Genomic DNA, 20,833 nt, shown 5'->3' with positions numbered 1-20,833 from the left:
GCCTGCGGTACTCAATGTACTTAGCCCTCTCTCACATCCCATCAACCCCCCTTCCTTTTCCACTGGTGCCCCCTATCCCTTACTCCCTCATTCAGCTGGTCCACCCTCTACCAACCAGTGTGTGCCTGTCAGCATGTCACCCCAGGGTGATGCCCCTCTCTCAGCCCCTTGGGGCCCTTTTGACTCCGCAGCACTCCGTGTTTGCCCAATCATTTGGGAGCCGGATACGGGGATGAATTGTTAACTACAGCAGGTCAGCCTGTGCCCCCACAACCCCCGGCCCTCTCTGCTCCCCCCCCCACGACCTGCTGTTGACTCATCTCCATGGCTATGTGGCAGGAATTTGTTTTTTCTCATGAGTCCGCTGCCAACCAGCTCCCCGCCACCCTCCGCCACAACCGTCCCCCTCTTCTCTTCATCCTCGCCGCCTCTGAACGCCCAATCAAAAGGCAAGCTGGAGGGAGTCACATGGTCAGGAAGTGTTGAGAATGCATCCCACTGAAGCGGTGCTGTCACTTTGCTTTGCTCTGCTGAGAAAGAAGGTCTTAGGGGAAAATGTGTGTTATTTCTTTGGTAGGAAAGTGAGTCCAGTCATCAATGATTTCCTGAAACACAAGCATGCAGAAATCTTTAAAGAGACACACACACACACATGTTTTGAGTAAGCAATGTACAGACATGTGGTTTATAATGTCAACTTATTATAAAATATGTTATGTGTAAACCGCTTTAATCCTCCTCCTGCAGCCATTGTGATGGCCATAGTTAAAATAATTCTATTTGTGTTTATTTTTGCAGTTCAATGATGAAGAGAAAGCCTAAACAGAGCAGGCCTATACATTAAAGTTGTGTACCAGTCAATTTCCACGCTTCACGTAGCGCAGTAAAACGGCACAAATGGACGGTTCTCCTGCATTCCTCTTTGGTATGATTTTGTTGTGAAAAATACTACATGTGGCTCTCTGAGATGAAATCGGGTACTATCTTTATGCTTACACAGTTTTGAGCAGTTTATTTCCCATCATTGTCCCAACATATCGACAAGCTCAAGTGTGTACGGGTGTGTGTTTGTGTGTTTGCCTCCACATGAGTTATTAGCTTAGGGCAGGTGAGTGTTTGCCTACCTGTCTCCCTTTTATGAAGTGAGTGTTTGCTCAAGGAATGCGCCACGTCCGATTTGTCATTGACTGTTATTGTTCAGCTCATCCGACTGATGCCTTGAGGTTGAGTTGTTCTGTGCCCTGGCATGTGAGAAATATGTGCTTTTCTTCCTTTTCTTTTTTTCCTCTTTTGCTCGGTGTATTTGCACGTGTTCTAAGATGAAAATGTGGCTTGGTGGAAAAGTATTAAGGATGGTAAATACATTCGGAATGAAAATGAGAGGAGTCCAGAAGTGCATTAAGCAAAAGTGGAAAGTGAATTATTAAACATCATGTTCAGAGAATTGACTAAAGTTTTTGATGAAAACCAGAGTTTGAACCGAGGCTTCTGCTCTCCATCTGCAACTACATGGAACGTTTTAGTTTTGGACCTGGGTCAGTTGAGATAGAAACTTCGTCTCTCTTCAGTTATGCATTATGCAAACTGAAGTGAGAAAAAAGAAGAGGTATGACGTGATCGAGAGGAATTACTTCTAACCAGACTCATCCTGTAGTAGATGCATAATGAATCCTGATGAGCAAAGTTGGCTCCCTCGCTTTGTAGGAAATGAGGAAGCCTCAGCAAACTAATCCCTACCACTGTACTTGAGTGGTTAACAGAGTCATTACAAATACCATATGCAGCTTTTCATGCTTGTTATATTTCCAAAAACTTTTAATCGTCAATATTTAACATCTATAAAAGCAAGATTTGTGTTCGTGTTTAAGTATTTGGATTTCTGTGTGTATCCAAATGTGCATGCATGTGATTGTGTGAATGTATAAGTACATTTGAAATTGCGTGCGTGTGTGCGTGTGTGCCTGTGTGCTGTGTGCGTGTGTGTCTGTGCGGCTGTCGTCCTGTGCCACCATCTGGGTGGTCCTCACGGCTGGTTTGATGGTAATCCCCCTGTCCCATAAATCAGTGTCCGGGCTCGGGCCGGGAGCTGATGCTGTGTGACCACTGGAGCGAGGGGCTTGAGGCACTAAGCCGAGACCCCAGCCGCTACCCTGGCCTGGCCTGGCCTAGCCACACGTCAGCTCTCCACACCACCTTTAAAATAACTCGTCACGCATGGCCGACTTCGGGAAACGGCCCCATGCTCCAAGTACATACCAGCCGCCAACAATATAAGCCACGGTAGAAACGGAGGGCGCACTCATAACCTGTGGCACGATAAGATAAAGTTTCGTCACAGTTTGCAAAACCTTTCCCTCAATATCCAGGTTTTCAAAAACTTTTTCATTATGGATCATTTTCTTTTTGCAATTTTCAAATATTTACACAATGTATTTACTAATAATACATTTTGTTTGTTCTGACTGGTGGCTAACAACTCAAAGTGACTTCTGATAGCTTCTAGAGAGCTGCTCTCAGTTCAAATGTTTCTGTCTGACTGAAAGTGCTAAGATTAAAGCCATATCTTAGTCTTTGTAGGGCCTATACCTCTCTCTGAGAATGAGGAGGGAGGATGAAGGCCTATCTGAGCTGTCTGGCTTGCATACAGCTCTCTGCTGAGCTTTTATCTAGGGAGATTGGTTGCAGCTCTGTCCAGACCCGGCTCCCGGGGAGTGCACAGTCCCGAGACCTGTGGCATTAATAAAGATAATGCTGTTTGGAATAATAACAGTCAATTCCACCCAATAGAGTAGAGAGACAACAGAGTGTAGTGGAATACAAAAGAAGCTAAGATGAAAGGCTGAAACATAGGCTTGTGCACCTCTCTGTCTCTCTTGTGGGAACTGATGGAACCGTTATCAACATGCTCGCACACAAACAGCACTGAGAGGGATCCTATGCCGATTTTGACCCTCGGGTGCCATGACGCAGAAATGCAATTTGTTCTTTTGTCTGCCAAGATCACAGAGGGAGACCAGTGACTTGTCTTTCTTTTTATTCCAATTTTTTTCTCTCTCTCGCTCCCCTCCTTTTCATTCTCTCTGTTCCCCATTGCCTTCAGTGAGTGCAATTTAGTTTGATGAGCAGGTGGTCTTTTTTGAATCTCACAGTGATTTTGGCTCCCACCTCTGGCGTGTGGGGCTTTCAGTTGGAGTCAGTCATGTAGGCCAGGATTAGAAGGGTGGAGGAGAAGGAGGAGGAGGTCCGGTCTTGGTATTGGCGACCTCAGCGCCCTGCAGTCAGAGCCATGCAGAGTGCAGATTGAAAGAGTTATTTTGTTGCTAAAGCTCTCAGACGCACCCCAGATGGCTTTTGTGCGGGCCAGGGACATGTTTGGTGACAAGGGTTAAAGCAACAGAGTTCTTCAAGCTTGGTGAGTCTCTGGGCTCAGCAGGTAAAGTACTGTGAGCCAGACAGACTGAGAAGGCAAAACGTTGCCGTCTCGGCATTTTTTCCACCTTAAATCTGAACAATGGAGCGAAACAAAATAGGTGGATTAGAGCGAAGGGAAGACATACTTCCCAGCAACACCCCTTACGACACACCCTTATACAAAGTGAGATTAAGGCCTCCGAACATCCACCCAAGTTAAGATTTATTGGAGCATCTCATCTGATGTCACAAAAGACAAAAGAGCTGGTAATGAGGGAGGGAAACATGCTGTGCCTGCATTTCCAGTCGAAGCCATTTCCCCCTTGCGCACTATTTCCTGGTAGGAGAAAGCTGCAGCGACTTTCACTGCTTTACCTTTGATCTCAGTTTAATCACACGCTGCTAATTAACAAACCCTGTTACTACTTAAAGCAAATTATGGCCTGTTACTTTATCTGTCCTACATTCCTCTGCAATACTCTCCATGGTGACGCCAAGACAAGCAATCAATATTTTGTCAATAATGCTTAACAGGTGTGCTGCTCTGCTTTCTTTCTCATGTTGACTCCTTGTGTCATAAAATCCCTTCTGCCCTTGAGCATGAGGACTTTGTAGCATGATTCCAGACACTAGCATATCAAATTTAATCTAGGGAAACAAAAAGGTCTGGTGTTGGTTGTCCCTTTCCCTGGTTTGTGACAGAAATTGGTAATATTAGCAGGTTGTGTCAAATTGGACCATGTTAAGGCCAACAGATACATCTAGGCCTAAAACTTTGATTTGATTATTAATCTGTCAATTGTGTTAACACTTATTGTTTAGTCTGTAAAAGGTAAGAACATTTTTTCACAGGCTTTTGTTTTGTTTGACGAAGAGTCCTAAACTCAAACATATTTAAATTAAAATGACATTAAACACAGAAAAGCGACACATGCTCCTTCATTCGGTTGATTTGTTGTCTCAGCAATGGTTTAATCATTGTTCTAAATCACTGCTTGTGATGTATAAAACTGCATGTTATCACATTATAAATACAAAGTAAATATTTCGTTTTGAAGAATGAGGTGGCCTCTGAGGTGCATTTTTCCTAAAACAAGACAATTATTTAAGCAGCACATTTCTTCTGCATAAACAACATCTGATCTCTATATTGACTGATATAATGTCTTCAAACTTGCTTATCTTATGCTGTCTAACTCTGCCTCAGTGTTGATTGGAAATGTCACAATGAGGAGCTTTATATTTGTCACTGGAGATTTGTTTGAGCAAAATCAAATAGTCAACCCACAAAATATGGCTAACAAGAACGCAATGTCATAGTGAAGTTAACGTAGTGGTAACCAAATTGCCATTTTGGTCTGAATATCAAGCCGAGGATTCTGAGGTCTGAGCTGTAAATCAAAGTGGGAGGAGTGATTGGTTGGACTCCTCTGTTCACCATTCTGCGTTTGTCCCCCCGAGTGTTTGTCATGAAAGTTTCACAAGTGGCCGCTTCTACTTGCACTGATAAACAGCAGGGATTGGATCCAGACTTTGCTGGGTTCTAGCTGGCGCCCTGGGGCTTGTAACCACACAGATCGGGAATGTTAGTCATTTGTTTATTATTGGTGATATTTGCCCGTTCCTAATCCCTGGCCGGATTAGCCCTGATGTGTTCCTCATCCCACCTTTTTCCACCGTTGCAGTCCCTGGCATTTACATAAGGAGTTTTGTGCATTTTGTTAATGTGTGCATGGACACACACACACACACATGTACATGCAACGGCGCTCTTCTAGGTTTGTGAGTCGATGCATGAATGTGTGTTTAAGTGTGTGTCCCATTTCACATGTGTCGCTGAAGGATGTAATCAAGGGAATTTGACAGATATCCCCTCTAACTCCATCCCATGTACCGCTGTGATCAGTGTCAATAGTAAAACGCTATTACTGTGGCTGATATTTTATCCCTTGCCAGGGCATCTTGCTCTGTGGCCATGCTTATAGCTGGAGGCGTGTTCAGATCTACCAATTCAGGGCTCCAGAAAGATTTTTGTTAAAGTTTTTTTTCAGACTGAAACTCACAAAAAGCCTTATAGGAACTAATTAATCAAAGACGCTGAATGTCAGCATGGCGTCATTGGAAATCGGAGAGAACTGATGCCATGAAGGCGGAGAAAGTAGTCACAGTGGTGCTTACAGTACATGTCTGTCCCATGTGTTGTGAAACTATTGGCCGAAAGTCACCTGGACCAGAGAGGGAACAGGGTTTACTAAGCAGACCTAACTTGTTCAGTGTGACCTTTAAAGAGCTGATCCCTAACAGTACATAAATCTGTTTCCAGTTTCAAAACACGACCACGCACATGCACATTAACATGCCGTACTATTTCACCCACAATGTCTTTGAGGGTGAGAAAATCCTGCATCCAGACAAACACTTGGCCCTGCACAAAATTCCTCCTCCCCAATTCCTCCCACAAACATACACAGAAGAAGATACACCAATGCAAGACTGACAAACATATTCAGGACATAGACATGTTATTATCTATGTTTATGTGTGTGGGCTTTGAGGCCAAGAGGTGACGAATGACACTCAATACATTTTTGGAATATTTGACTTAAACTTGTCTGTGTGAGAACCTCATGTCACTGGATAGAGCTGAGTGTACTACAGTAGACATGATTTAGGGAGAAGCTGACTCAAGTTTCAAATCATTTAGGGCACATCCAGGACAAGTAACAAGTCTCCATAAGCATATCAAATCAAGATGCAGCATTTTAACATTTAACGTGGTGATAATTTGACATATCTTAAAACAAGTAATTTCCATAAGCACAATACTTAAGTATTCAACATGTGTGGGCAATGCCTAAAGAACAGTCAGGTTTTAGAGCAGTCAAGTCTCATGCCATAACTTTCATGATTTGGGTCCGATTTTTGAATTGAATCAAGCTTAGTAAACCCTCATACAGTGTCTGACCCCTCCCAATACGTCCTTTGTTACCAGTGCACACAAAGTGTTTTTAGTCACTGCACATGGAAGCTGTCCAGCTGAAGCGGTCACAGCTGAGCTTCATGGGGTGTTAGTTAATTGGCAGTTTTTGGTAAGTGCAGTTATGCTCCACTATGCATATCTTCCTCAATGTCCCCTGCACTATTTGCCTTTTTAAAGTGTCCTTTAATTGGCTGCACAGTCACAGTCTCCTGCTTTGACTGTCCCCTGTGGTACCTGAATGTGGCCTATTTGACCCTGAGGTCCTGGGGTGAAAACCTCATCTTTGGCAGCCAAAACCAATGACCGTCAACCAGATTTCTTTCTTATGTTTTCAGTCTAAAGTTTTCTCTACCTCCGTTTCCGTATTTAATATGAGTTTTGAAGGTGATCTGTTTTTCATAGGGACAGTATTGGGCCTCTGAAAAGCAAAATCCGCGCGGTTTCAACACCTCTTCATAAGCCTAACCTTCCCTGTGTTTGTTTGAGTGTCTGCCAGCCTTAGTTAGGCAGTTCTGTCAACATGGTAACATGCCTGCCTTCTCAACCCCAAAGCAAGGCCTCATATTTGGGCTCTAGAGGATCCTGACTAGTACATCTGATAGATCTGGCCACAGCTTCTCCCTACACACAAGCCACTTCCAACTGGGCTGCATCAGCAGTACTGAAAGACCTGAGAGTACTGTGATCCCACCATGGGGTGAATGGCTGTGGCTCCTGCTGCACTACACTTTAATCCCCTTCCCTTTTAACCACAATGGGAAACATGTGCTTACTCTGTGTAGGGTACAGGCCCACCATGGGAGAGGCTGTTTACTTTCACTCTTAAACTAACATTTCACAGCTCCTGTGACCACTCCTGGTTACTAGCTCCACTGGGTTAAGATGGTGATGGAAGATCATTCGATGACATGTTTGTTTGTTTGTTTCATCACCACTGTTGCTGCTGAATAGAACTGTCTCCTGACTTCACCTTGTAACATTTGACAAACAAATTAGCTTTTCTTCTAAAGTATGTCCACCAAGGGAGGAGGGTTCCAAAAGTGAGTTTTAGGTCAGGATATATGACACTGATGATTGCACTTCCCTGCTTCTTGGTGAGAGAATTAAGCAATACTGCGAACCATGCTTGTCAAAACTATACCCTAAACCAACATAATCCGCTATGGAGGATTCTTCCAGATGTGATCATCGCTTTAAATTTTCAACACAAGTATAGGGTTGTGGTCTTTGTCCCTAAAGTTGTGTTCTGTATCAAGTGGTAAAATAGTTGTTTCTGTGCTACAAAAGAGAGATGCAGTGGTGTAAAACAGCAACTAGCGGACATATGCCAACCCGGAGGAAAGGAAATGCACTCCAGATGAAGATACTACATTCTGGTTTATTTTACCGGTGTGTGTGTGTGTGTGTGCTGTGTGTGTTGTCAGGAATGCGTGCTCTAGGACTGACCATATGTCTCTCGAGTTACATCATAGCATTTCTATATCCGGTTATTTACTAGGCCAGCTGTTTTTTTTAAAACATTTTTATCAATGAATTGATCGTTTTTTAGCTCAAATAAATGTCAAAAATAATTAGCAAATATCATCATTACCAAATCTCACATTTTGTTAAACTACAAATCCTTATATTTCAGATGCTGTAACCAGCGAAAGGGTTCCAGACAAATATGGACGTGCAAAAAAGGATAATACAAATCTGCTCGCATTAAAGAGATTTTGTCCGATAACTAGTTTTCAAACCTCAGATGCCCTTGAAGGCACCAAAACTTACTTTGCACATAATAATGTACATTTGACAAAAATGTTGAAAAGATTAAGGTCAAGCATTTGGTTTGGTATGCTTTGGAAAATGGTTGTAAGCAATGTCTAGTAGAGACATATTTGTATTTCTTTACACAGTTGCTGTAGAACTTACCCTACATCAGTTTCCATTGAGTCCAATCTGAGGCTGTGGTGATCAATTCTCAACTCCTGGCTAGTTGCACTGCATGACTGAATCAGTTCCTGGCCTCTACAGGTGTGGCAGGTGATCTGAAGGATGAGTGAGCTCTTCCTGGGGTAACAGTAGCCTCAGCCAGCTCCCCCTGTTGCCCTGTCACAATCTGCCCTTTCCTGTCGTCTTATCTGAACATCCAGTGCAATCTAACCCAGGGCGCGGTACCTCTGCTCCTCCATTCCCCTCGCTGCCGGTCCCCTTCGCTGGTCATCTCAGATGTCACTGTGAAGAGAGAATCAACTCGCTTGAGTTGAACTTCAGTTGGGCTGACTGACAGAGTCCTGACACCCCATTGTAGGTACAACTGTCTCAGCTTCCTGCCACCCACAACTTCCCACCCTCTGACCTCCATGGCACCAAGGGCAAAAGGAGTGTAGACAATGAGCTACACAGCTGATTATTTTAGGATTTTGTTTATTATGATAAACACAGAGACAGCAGTGATTGGTTTTTCCAGACTCGATAGCAAAGTAATTCAAGTTTCCTTAGAAAGTTGCAAAGTCAAATGAGATTTGGTTGCTGTTTGGGCCAGAGGGACATGCTGATGTAGTTGAAGGGCTTTCTGATTAGCAGAGTGGAGACTTAATGTAGATCCTGTAGGGACAGAGCCTTGTACTTCCTCCAACTGTCTGGGTTTAATTAAGCCGACCAGTCCACCAGCAGCCAGCCAACCAGCTTCTTTTACATAGTGACTTAGATTGAAAGACTGAGAAGAACTTGGATAGTTGCAAATCTGATCACTGAAGCTAAAATGTGCAGAGACATCAAAAGTGTTCAGCACCATAGAAGCATACATTATGGAAATATTTGCATGCTCACCATGTTTTATCGCTATTACTGTGCTTATTCAACCAGTCATGTACTTATTTATCTGCTAACTCAATCACTCAATGGAATAATTACAAAAAATACAAAGAAGTAATCGACCCAGGAAAGTTTGACACTAATTTAAGCAGAAGAAACTGCTTTAACACATCAGTGCTTGGTAATCTGAATAGGACTTGAATCATTTGCGAATCATCTATTATTTGCATTCCTGCCAAACACACTATAAACATGTTTCCACATGTGCTCATTCCATAGCCTTGCTGCCAAACGGCAGTCGAGCGCTGCTGAAAGGAGGCTTATCACAGCCTTCTATGATTTTCCTTGACAAAGAAATTGTTTTGTTTTGTTCTCATTCAAGGGAATATGTGGCCTTAGCTGCACTCATTGTAGTTTAGAGGCCATACATGCTGTATATAATGTATCCTGTAAGTTTATATGCATGTTTGAGCCAGTATTTCCGGGCCTGGCTGTTACTTGCAGTTTGCGTACATTCACAAACACGAGAGGGTGTGTGGGACAAAATCTGGTGTGTGTGTGTGTGTGTGTGTGTGTGTGTGTGTGTGTGTGTGTGTGTGTGTGTGTGTGTGTGTGTGTGTGTGTGTGTGTGTGTGTGTGTGTGTGTGTGTGTGTGTGTGTGTGTGTGTGTGTGTGTGTGTGTGTGTGTGTGTGGGTGTGTGTGGGTGTGTGTGTGGGTGTGTGTGTGATGTGGACCTGAGCCCCAAGCTTTAAATGTGTGTGTGGACTTGCAGACCTCAGCTTGGAGATGTAATCTGATTTGCAGAAATGAACGGGTTTTTTCACATGACTGGTTTAAAGGACCACTGGCGCAAGGCTGTGCCAGTGGTCCCTAACTTGTGTGCGTGTGTGCTAGTAGACGCGTGCATGTGTGCTGGCATGCGATACAACAAGTATTTATTTGCTTTCCCAAAGTGCACTGCGGATATATGAACATTTGTTAGTGCAGGCTCCTAAACAGTAGAAATAGAAAGGTGTTGAAGTTTGTTATGCGGTTGAACACACCAGAATGCTGCAATTATTCTGTTGTTTTTGGTTTTAAATAAGATTTATTTGGGTAACATTTTCATGAAAAGTAAGGCCCCTGCTAATTAACAGTCGATTACACATCTGGAAAAAAGTAGAGCTCTGGTTTAGACTCTGATGCAGGTTTTGTTTGCAACTTTCTGTTTACACATCTCTTATAATCAGAGCTTTATTTTGAACTAATGGACCATCAGAAATTATATCAAATAATTGAAATCATCCTATAGCCTCAGCCCTCTTTAGAGGACTGCTGGGATCAAATCTCCTGAAAGCTTTGCCTTGGAATCCTCCCTGTTTTTTTAACATTGTTTGTTGATGTTTTTTTCGGGGTGGAGATTCTCTGCTGGATGTGGTCCATCATGTGATTTTCATTGGAGGGTGGCCGGAGGAGACGACCACAGTAAAAGCAAGTGAGCGTGTGTGTTTGTGTGTCATCTGGCCTTGTTAATAAATGCAGGTTGTTTTCCATCTGGGGGTCATCAGTTGTGGTCATCACATATTGTACACAAGTGGAAGAGAGGGGGGCTCTTGTGTGTGCTTGTTTGTGTGTCCGTGTACATGCTTGTTGTAAACATAAGCATGCACAGAACTTGCGAGTTGTGTGTATGATCTCACAGTGTTCACGCCTTGTCTTTTCTGAGAGGTTCAATTGTGTTTGGTTGTATGTTTTCACTCCTGTGTGTGGAGAGTTAATAAGCAGGATGATGCAGCGGGCAGGAAGCTCTGATCCCATCAGGCGTGTCAGCAGGGGCAGTTTTTCATAAGGTAGTAATCTCACCACACAAAGGGGTGTCCAATATAAGAGAGAGCCCCATACCCCTGAGCTAATCAAGACCTGACCAGTGCTTCTCCTGGCTCGCCAATCCTCTCTAAACATTACCTCATCTGGAGGCTTAGCCTAGCCACATGCTGCTCCTGCCTGCTGGTCTACATGATAACTCACTTAGCTCAGTACGATAGCTAGAAAAAATGGAAACATAAGAAGGGATATAAAAGAAATGGGACCAGCACACAACTACCTATGGTGCCTGGTGCCAGGGAAAGGTATTTTAAAAGGGAGAGGAAAGAAAGAATCATTTTACCATGTCCTCCAGAAACTCTGGGAAGCAATTTGCCGGTATTCAGTTTCTCTCCCCGCCGTCCTGTTATTGCTGTTTTCCCCTCAACTCTTGGAGCCTTCAACCTGAAAGGAGGTTCTTAAGTTCAGGCTTTGTGTCACTCGGAAACTCAGTGCATTTGTTGCCAAGGTAACAGGTCTGGGACAGTGAAACTCAGAAGCAGAGAGCACCTTTGTCCGTGAATGGATGAAGAGGGACTGGAGCTGTCATCGGTCCAGAGAGCACCACTTCGGTCTTAAACACGACCAACAAACCTGTGATCAAGAGAAGCTTCTTGATCCAATATCTACCTGAACCTGTTAACCTTGTAAAAAATAAAATCAGAACAACACGTTATTTCAAATGGAAAAGTCGCTTAGACTGCCTCCCTTCTCCCGACCTGCGAGCTACTGCAGAGCTCCACTGGAACTTAGATTTACACAACACAGAGTAGGGGGATCTGTCTCTACTCAAGGTTTAGCTTTTAAAATGTCCGAAGGTACTGGAGAAGTCATGTGGTTGACCAAAAAGCGTAAACACTAATGCGACAAGAAGGGTAGGGTGAGTGATAACCTAAGAGCAACATGACATCTTCCTACATTTGTGTAGTTATTGTGCTCTGGCATTATGATAATTTAACTTTAGAAAAAGGCCCATACATTATGCCTTCTTGTCTTATGTCCCATTAAACTGTTGCACTGCGTATATATGATCCATCATCACTGGTTGCATATGCATTTCATATGAGTGATGTTTCATTAGATTAATGTTTAGAGGTACACTTATCCTAGTACAATACAAAAAGCCCATGAAGATTTGTGTAGCATACATGTTTTTCTTTTCCACTTTCCTATCCTGTTAATCATCTCATGATTCCTCAAATTTATTTTGAGACTCCAAGGTTGGACTAACTGTAACCTCATCACACTTGTGAAGAAAGAGGAAGGACACGACTGATCTCTTATTGTTCTTTAGTTAAATTCATATTTGTCAGAGTGTTCATGCAAGTTTGGGCAGAGCTGAACTAAATGACATCTGTTTCCTCCGTTTTTTGTCAACTTGTTTACTCTTGAATGAGCTCCTCTCTGAATCTTTTTATTCCCCCCTCCTTTATCTTTTTCAGATGATCTCAGGTGAGCACCCAGAAGAGGCTGAGTAATGGAAACATGATCTCAAGAGATTCAACAGGTAGGGATGACTGTTTTTTTGTTTGAACTTCATTCAGTGGAATATGTGATCACACACAGCGCAGCTTATTATGAACTGACAGTTGCTATAAACAACCAGAGTATGGTACATCCACTGATCAAACAAAGGTAGCAGTAGTTCACATATATGTGAGACATGATCAGGGTGATGGCACTGGCTTTATGCCTATGTTCTTGCTTTTTTTTATTGTGTAACTCAAGTCATGACAGCATGGTAAAGTATGCAGTGGCACCGAGATATCACTTCAAACACGGCGTCTCTCAGGAGCCTCAGATCCTTTCAGTGAAACTGAATGAAGATATGCTTTGATGGCCCACCACAGAGTCGGTGGCCTTCAAAGAAACCTGTTGATGGGCTTGTGCGGGGCAGCCAGCAGGCTGAAAGAGTGGTACTGTATACGTGCGCCTCTCAGGGAAGCCGTGGGTGTTCTCAATGGAGGTCAAACATGCTTGACCCTAACATGAGTAGTCTTTTTCTGTAGGTTTTAGGCTTGCATTATCTTTTTTTTTCTCCTTCTACCAGGTTCTCTGGGTAAATGAAGGGGAACTGTGTGTGTGGATGGCAGGGTGCCAGCAGACAGGTACAGTAGATGTGCTGATGAGGGAGTGCGATAGGGGCCGGCCTCAGTCGCTGGCCCCAGGCACAGACAGGCGTACACGGGCAGGCTGAGATTCAGAGGCAGGTTGGGACCTGGTTCTGTATGCTGATGCTGCTCTACTGGCTCTGCTCCAAAGTGAGGCATAGGAGAGAAACGTGGGAAGGGAAAAACCAGAATAGAGGTCAAAGGGAGCGATAGAGAAAATCAGGTGAAAGGAGAATTGTTGAGTGAAAAAGTACACAACCAAAAATTATGTAGATAATAACAGAGAGTGTTAACAAAAAGCAATAGAGTGGTTGTGGCTTAAGGTTAGGGGAAGCAGGCTTGAGAGAGATGGTGTTTGAGGCCCAGGGGAAGGAGAGAGAGGTAAAGGAGGAGGGAGATGAAGAAAGAGTACACGAGTGAAGCCACATCCTGTAGGCTGGTGGAACGTGACTCCTCGCAGGTAAACCAGCTCAGAGGTGCAGACAGGCAGAAAGAAGATGAGAAACACTGATTGATGAATGCTTATCCTCTGACACGTTGCTCCCCGGCTAAAGAACAGGCGGGACAAGCCTGGGCCCGCCACTTTGGCTGAGTGGATGGTGTGTGGGGGCAGACGACGTAATGTCATTTTGTTGGCGGTTGTATGCACAAGCACAGGTAGAGCAGACTACAGGTTGTCAAGAGGCCACCTACCTGCATTACCTCACCTCGGGGCGTTCTGACGTCGTTGTGAAAAAAGCAGATGTTGAACACTGATCAACCCCGCTCTCATAAGACAACACCATATTCATCCAACTGTTATTCCGGATACAAAACAATTTCCTCATCTTCTTCATCAACTGTTCACACACTTATACTCTAAATACAAGTGTTTTTGTATTTGTTTTATTCCTTTAATCATTGAAATGAGACACTTGCCTGAGGCAATACTAGGTTTGACATCTCAATTCTGGTATTCGTCTGAAAAGTAGCTTGTTCCAGCTGCACCTCGAGAAGGCTAAGTGATTCGTATCCACACCGCTGGAAGCAAAACACTCTAGACGCCTAGATTTTGCCACCACTCATAATGTGATAATTTCAGCTGTGGACAAGTCTCTGAGTGGTTCATCTGAAACCTCTTCTTTATGCCAGTTTAAATCCTCAAGCCCTTTTCTGTGTGGAAAGTTTGTGAAAGCAACCAAAATCTGCTGAAAGCATCAGCAGGGAAGATCATTTCTGGGCGTTTTATAAATTCTTGTTGTTATAAGTAACTTCACTGAACAGTTTAACATTTAAAAAGGAATGTTGCCAGAAAAGATTAAAACCTCTAATTTACTTTAGCATGGGTATAGGGAAACATGTGTCAATGTTTAAGTGTCTTTTGGCTTCAGTCAATCATTAGTTTCTGTATTATGTTTCTAGGATCATTTTAAATCCTGGTTTGGACAGTGGACCAGCATCCCCTGCAGCAGATGTTTGCTCCTGGCATGGCTGCGAACAGCGAGAGCTCCATCACTGACAGTCTCGCTCTCAGGATCCAGCGCCAGCAGCTTGGACTTGGAGAAGCTGTGACATAAACTCTGCGGTGGAGTGTGTTCTGCTGCTCAGACATTATGGAGCAGATCAGTGAACCCTGTCTGGAGAGGCACTCGATCGGAAAGTCAACTCGTTGAAAGAACGTTTACCGTAGTTACCACAATGGATCTACACATTGTTTGACTTTTTCTAAATTGAACCTGGATTAATATTTTCCCGTATATACATCTGCTTTCGATATTCAGTGTTTATTCACGCTGTTGCTCATACACTGCAGTTGTGACATATACTGTGTTATTCTGGATACAGTATCAACAAGCGCTGGAACTGTAAATGGAAAATAATCAAATGTTATTTTCATTTTTTAGGTTGGATTTTACCGACTGTAGGCAGCGCTTACTACCAGTGCAGTCGCATACAAAACGTATCTTGTGAAGACCACAAGGAGTATGCACAGCATTGTGTAAAATGAATTAGTGCAGATATGATCAAGATTCCTCACTGGAAATGTAACTTCAATGAATCATTTAACAACTTCTAATTGCGATCACAAAGAAGCCATTGTAATCAAGGTGCTTACGAATGCAAACCAAAAACCTCCTCTGGTGAAACAACATTTCATACTGACACATTGGCATCCTTTGTTGTTATTGGTTAATAATCCTGTCAAGCTATTTATTCTGATGATGATTTATAACTCCATAACGTTTGTTGTGTCTGTAAAATAAAGAAAGTGAATCCAAGCCTCTGTCAGTTTTGTCATAACTGATTTGATTGTTTCACAATGTTCGTTATGTGTGTGCATATGCTGTTAGTATTAGTCGTGCTGGCTTCATTACTTGTTGGGCCAGTATGCGCCAATATGCTACCAGGAGGACTATCAGGAGTTGTTTCACTCTTTTCTTTGTTTCCTCTCCTGCGCAGACAGTGAGAAGCAGCGTGAAAGTGAAAATAGAAAAATGTGACATTTTAAATAATGATCCACTGGATTGTTATTGGAAATCACAGAGTTTTACTTCACTAATATACAGCATGAATAATAGGTCAATTCTATTTCAAATTGACTGAGCAAAAATATAATTTACTTTCATTACACGGTGCTTTTAGAAATAAGTAAAAAGATGACATCATGGAAAATGTGTTTGCTGCTGGGTTTGGTTTCTGTAAAACCTTGTATGTATAATGTTGACGGAGAAGTGCTTAATGTCACAGTCTAGATCAATACGAGTCAAACTGCAGGGAGTTTTTCTCCATTTTGTGCATGAAAATCCCCACAGCAGAAAGACATTCCAACGTACACTACAAATGCATTTATTGTTTTCAATTAGTTTAGGTGAGTTCAACAATTCAGCAGTGACTTCCCATTCAACTGTCTTTCACTGTCAATTTCAGCTGTGATTCAATAAAGTTTGGCTCAGGAGGGGGGGAGCTACGCACCCTGCGGGGGATGGGACGTGGGTGCGGGAGCGCGGGGAAGCGGAGTTGCTAAGGGGGTAATTATTCTTGAAGGGGTTGCTTATTGTTGTCTTTCTCTGGTATAAAACAAAGCGGACCGGGTTAGGCTCCTATAGCAGTGTGCTCAGGCTTTTATTCTGGCGCTTGACAATGTTCTGACAAGTTGTTCAAAGCATCATTGGGATCATATTAAGAATCACATTTGTGGGGGACGAGGTCATTTCCATCAGTAAAAGAAAAGGGGTGTGAAGGCCTCGGCGCTGATGTTTTGGAAGTTGAGCTTCATGACATCTTTATGGCCCTGCTTATGGTCAACAACATTAGCATGTTCACAATGGACTTCCCTACTTGCCTGCCTCCCCCTCTTTTATTTTTCTCCCCCGCTTTTTCTCACACACATACACAGCTCAGGGGAAAAATGACCTCTCTGCAGCTCTCAATTCACTGCACTTCTATAGCCCTGAATGGACCGGCTGAACAAAAGGTGACATAATTTTCTCAGGGTTTGATTGGCCCCCTCCATTCCACAGGATGACATCATGCAACCCCCCCCCCCCCCCACCGCCCCCTTCTCCACAACGCATCACAACCAGCACCAGCACACCAACCCTCCCCTCCATGTTCTTGGATGCTGGGTTCCCAAGACAACAGAGCTAAGCCCAGGCTGTGGGGCAGGACTTGGCAGTATATTGCAGCTTGGCTGTCCATAATGAGCTCAGGCAGCGTTGCTCTTGTGTTTGCGGTAAACAGTCTTGGGAAATGATTGAAAGAGATGGGAAGAAGTGGAGGGATGTGGATAACTGTCTTTTATATTTATATATATATATATATATATATATATATATATATATATATATATATATATATATATATAATGGCGGCTTCCCTCTTCATTCCACCTCTCCTCCATAGGGAGCGTTGATGTAACATTTTGCAATAAAAAATGTTTTCCAGCAAGAAGTGTCAAGCCACAAACTTTTAATGTCAAGCACAAGCTTTGTTTCGGCCGGCGAGCTCTCACTTAAAGCTCTGCCAAGTTCTGGTACAAGTTTCATTGTGTCTCACTTTCTCTCTCACGAGGTTCAAGGAGGGAGTGGGAGTGTGTGTATCTATTTGTTGGATGGAAGGGGGTGCATTTGAAGACGGAATAATTACTTAAGACAAAGGATTGTTCGATCTGCCCTAAGTTGAATTTTATGTTCATCCTTATTCATCTTTTCAAGTATATCTACTCTGATGTTTTTAATGGAAGTCTTTTCACTTTTGGAAATTAGAAATCAAATAAAAAAGATGCATGACATGGTTTTACAGATAAACTTTCCCTCTCTTTTACAATATACCCACAATTTGCAAAAGGCCTGTAATTGGGGTGTTCCTTAATTTGTCGGTCTATGATGTCAAGTAACAAATCCTGGGTTCTCTCACAGTATCAGAGTATTGGCTGCCTTGCTCAGCTCAGTTCAACCTCTGACCCTGACTAATAAATGTCACTTTTCATGCTGGTGTGCATCCAGGACTATTATAGGCACTGTACACCAGAGTATCACACACGTTCAAATGGCCGTTTCCCCTTGGAATTGTCGTTAATGAGGATCATTTGAAGTGAGGTTGACATGCAGCCCGTAGCCAAACCTTGTTGGTTTCAAACACTCCTGCAGAATAGACGCCTTGAAGCACACTCCAAACCATTTCCTCAAATTGGAGCTGCATCCAAAGAAAAAAATCACACTTAGTCTTGGAATATATCCTTATTTCATGTTGAACGTTACATGTTACATTGAAGAGTCATGTATGACGCATGGTGGTGCTGGTACATACATAAAAAAAGATAATTTTCAAATGTTTGCTCTTCCCATACAGCTTTCTGTCTTTATCTTGTCAATCATGCCAAGTCATTACTCTACTTTAATTAAAGTGCACTTCTTTATAGTTTTCATGCTTTCCCTTTCTTACCGTTCCTTGTGGTGTGATGTGATTAACTGTGGTGTGCCGGGTTGGCCCCTCCTTGGACTTTGTTGGAAGAAAGCATAGCTTTAGTGGGTTTTCAAGCTTGGATGAGCGTTCACTGGGTATCGGTTACCTCTGGCATGTTGAGAGTGCGTGGGCTTCCATCGGCTATGACGTCGACCCACTCTGCTCTGCTTGCACAGGAGAAATGGTGGGAATCCACTACTTTCCCTTTTCTCTGTATTTTCCACAATTGTTCTTTATAGAGGTAACCTATTTTCCACCAGGTTTACACTTTCTAATGTGTCATGGGATTTATTATGACCATATTTTCCCAAGTAAGAACTTCATCAATTCATCAGCAGCAAAGTGGTAGTGACATGATGGTTATGTACTTCCCAAAAAACACAAAAGATACTTTGGCGCTTCTGGTTTATTCATGGTGACAGCCTTGATTGGCAAGGTGACATAGATGAGGCAGTTGCATGGGAAACCATCCTTCAGTCTGGGCAAGCACCCTCTCTCACCCTCTCCATCCCGCGCCTCTCTCCCTCTCTTTTAATCCCCATTGAGAAGGGGAAGGGGAGACTCGGGAAGCAGGAGAGGATGAAGAGGAGGAGGGGAGCAACAGAACAGGCCAAAGGCTCCACTGACATCCATGGGAATCTGCAGATCCATTCACTCGTAATTATTAGCATCAATGCAGAGAGGCAGTGGCAAGGCGAGGGGCGGGGGCAAGGGGGTGTGGGAGAGTTTTGGGGGTGGGGTTGGGTGGGATGTAGCGAGGGGGGGGGGGGGTTTGTCGGTTCAAGATGGAAATCAATCACCAGAAGAGCCAAGAGGTTGTAATGAGCGCGAAAGGGAGAGAGATGGGGAACAGGGTTACTTTCAATTATGGTAAAGATGATGTGAGCAGTGTTTCCCTTTTCTTTGTGTCTGGTCTCTGGAGAAGTGATGACAAGTAAATAAATATTTATAGACAGAGGAACTAAACAGTTCATGATCAAATATGAAGCCAGTGGTCATGAACATTCTACTTCTGATTAAGTCATTTGCCATTTGGTTTTCAGGTGTTTGGTCTCATGTGACTGGTTGAGTGCTATTTAATGACTTACAGTCAGTGCTGATTCACTGCAAGTCCTCATAGAGTTAAGATTTCAACTTAATTTATTACATTATTGTTGAATTGCTTGCCTCCTTTGACACATTTGTCATGCAAGTGTATCATCATTTTTCATACGGATATGTGAGAGTAAAATAATTCATGTGCTCGCGTGCTTCCTGCCTGTCTGAGTAAAATGAAGGGGCATGTTGGAAGTTCTCAAGTCAGGGATGCCAGCCCTATGTCCCCTCTACATCATACATCACCCTGTCAGGATATTTCACTCCTGTATTCAGAATTCCGGCTGAGACACCACCTCAAACACTTCGGGTTGTCCTCGCTTGGTGAGAACGTCACTCCCAGCCCGCTGAACACCACATTTGAACGTTTGCCGACTGGCCGATGAGGCGAGTCCGACCGATGGGGGAAATTATGACTAATGATTTTTTATTTTCTCCCTTTCTTCACTTGAAAATCTAAAAATTTTCCAGCAGAGGGTAATTCAGCACAGCAGCTTCAGTGGCCTGCCTGACCTTTCACTGATTGGCAAAGAGGAAGGATCAGATTTAAATGGAAGACACTTTTAGAGGTGCATTTTCAGTGTTGCTCATTGCTTCTCACTGTGAAAGAAAGGTCATGTCAAAGGTCAGGTCAGCACTTGTCCTTTTCGTTAGAAGGTCTGGTGATACTCTGGAGTTTACCTTGGGAAACACAGGCAGATAGAGATGTCTCATTTTGACAGTTGGTGTCAACGTGTCAGCTGCAGGGTTAAATTATCTCTTCATGTAAAGCTGTCAGAAAGAAATATTACAATAAGTTGGCCACGTTATTTATGCGGTATGCATGCAGCATTACATGCTCTAAAAAAAAAAAAAAGATATACAAACATCTACTACATACTGAAACCTCAAATAATTCCTAATGTGTTTTAAATTAATCTTTATTTAAGTTGATCATCAGAAAAATTCCCCTTAAACAGATGTGAAAATCATATGCTGACCTGAATGCCCAGAAACAGCCACATTTATGACATCTAAAATATTGCCTGCTTCACATGTGATACATTCCTCAAAAGGGTTTCACAATTACTACGTATGCTGAGGCATTGTACTTGCTTTTCAGTATTTATTTAAATAAATGTAACTTCCTTTGTCTCTAGGTAGTTACGTCTGCCTTGTTGAAATTTGTAGAACATAAATCCTTCCCCTTTAAATCAATATTGCAAAAACAGTAGTTGAAAAAGCAGGTAAAGCACCTTTTCTGTTTTTGAACCACCCGTGGCACATAGTTCAAGTCTTTCTAATGCTCTTTAACTCTTGAATTCCCAACTAAAGTGAGTGAAAATGATGATTTTAAATAACTCTCAATGTATTTTCCTTTTGTACTGCAAGTTATGAGGTGTGAATTCACTGTATATCAGGATCTCATTGTTTTGTCTTGCCGTATCTAGCAGTTCTCTGCCTCCCACACTGCAGGAATCCTCTGGTCAGAGAAAAGAGTAACCCCTTGACCCACACACACAAAGTTCCTTTTTACATACAGCACTTGAATTTCGTCTCCTGATGTGTAGAGCTGGCAGAGGGGTGAGGAACAACGAGAGCTCACACGGCCATCTATCACAATGATAGCACGGACAAGATGGTGGTGGTGTGTCACTTATGCATTGTGCG

The 20,833-nt window shown here is 43.0% G+C and overlaps 1 long non-coding RNA gene across 1 annotated transcript in view; it reads left to right on the top strand.

Moving 5' to 3' along the window:
• LOC115012570 (uncharacterized) overlaps positions 1-15,396 on the top strand; it is a 53,292-nt gene extending 37,896 nt beyond the window's left edge. The window contains exons 3-4 of the long non-coding RNA XR_003832702.1: positions 12,476-12,540; positions 14,546-15,396. This is a non-coding gene — a long non-coding RNA (uncharacterized LOC115012570). The remainder of the gene's footprint in view (positions 1-12,475; positions 12,541-14,545) is intronic.
• Positions 15,397-20,833: the final 5,437 nt, after the last annotated feature.

The sequence above is a fragment of the Cottoperca gobio genome, chromosome 8 (assembly GCF_900634415.1).
Source record: "Cottoperca gobio chromosome 8, fCotGob3.1, whole genome shotgun sequence".
Taxonomy (NCBI): domain Eukaryota; kingdom Metazoa; phylum Chordata; class Actinopteri; order Perciformes; family Bovichtidae; genus Cottoperca; species Cottoperca gobio.
The sequence above is the reverse complement of the archived record's forward strand: the minus strand, read 5'-3'. Positions and strand labels throughout refer to the sequence as shown.